The 1,050-nt window shown below is 37.1% G+C and overlaps 1 non-coding gene across 1 annotated transcript; it reads right to left on the reverse strand.

Annotated features, from left to right (window-relative positions):
• Window positions 1-606: 606 nt before the first annotated feature.
• On the reverse strand, window positions 607-712 carry LOC122305865. The gene has a single exon (XR_006241291.1). It is a non-coding gene; the product is annotated as a small nucleolar RNA R71 (small nucleolar RNA).
• Window positions 713-1,050: the final 338 nt, after the last annotated feature.

The following is a 1,050-nucleotide window of genomic DNA, read 5'->3' on the forward strand; positions in this document are numbered from 1 at the left end:
AACCCTCACCCTATGGCCTATCATTACAACCTTATTAAAGACCTTTTGATCTCTGATTTTTGGTGTTGACTACATTAGTGGAGAGGATTTCTGAAAACTAGACTTATGGGGTTAAGTTTTAAGAGAATTCTTTTGATTTTGGTTGTTCTACTTTTATCTGAGTTTGCAGGTGGTTTGAGGTTAAATTGACTATATCACACACACACTCAAGGTCTTAGCTTTAGGTTGAAGTAAACGCCTAACTCTTGCTTGGCAAATTGCAAAATTTTTTATTGATTTTCTTGCTATCTTTGATGTTAAAAGAGTAAGATACTAGTGATGAAATCTAAATTTATAAAAGTTTGGTGAGTGATGATACTTCTCTCTGGGGTCGAGTTGATATTGCCTAAACTATCATTTGCTTTTCTTTTTGTTTGAGGACAAACAAAGTTGTAAGTTTGGGGGTATTTGATGACTTGCAAAATTTCATATTGTAAATTTTACAATATCGCTCGAGGGACAAGGCTAGAGGTTGGCTATAATCTCTACAATCGGGAATCATTACTAGTTGGCAAGACATGACTGAGAAGTTTCTCGATAAATTTTTTCCTCCTGCAAAAACAGCCCAATTCAGGAGTGAGATTGGTTAATTCAAGCAAAATGATTTTGAGTCACTCTATGAAGCGTGGGAAAGGTATAAAGACTTGGTTCGACGTTGCCCACAACATGGATTGTCAGATTGGTTACAAGTTCAGATGTTCTATAATGGGTTAAATGGGCAAACTCGAACTATAGTTGATGCTGCTTTTGATGGAACTTTGATGTCAAAGACAGTTGAGGGTGCTTCTGCCTTTTTGGAAGAAATGGTCTCAAACAACTATCAATGGCCAACTGAGAGGACTTTGGCTAAGAAGGTTGCTGGAATTCATGACTTGGAGCCGATAGCATCCCTTTCAGCTCAAGTAGCTATTCTATCTCATCAGATTTCATACATACATGCATTCTTTCTTAACATGCATACATTCTTTCTTATCGCTTTCATTGGCCTTTGCACACTGTTACGCCTTGTGT

The sequence above is a fragment of the Carya illinoinensis genome, chromosome 3 (genome assembly GCF_018687715.1).
Source record: "Carya illinoinensis cultivar Pawnee chromosome 3, C.illinoinensisPawnee_v1, whole genome shotgun sequence".
Classification (NCBI taxonomy): domain Eukaryota; kingdom Viridiplantae; phylum Streptophyta; class Magnoliopsida; order Fagales; family Juglandaceae; genus Carya; species Carya illinoinensis.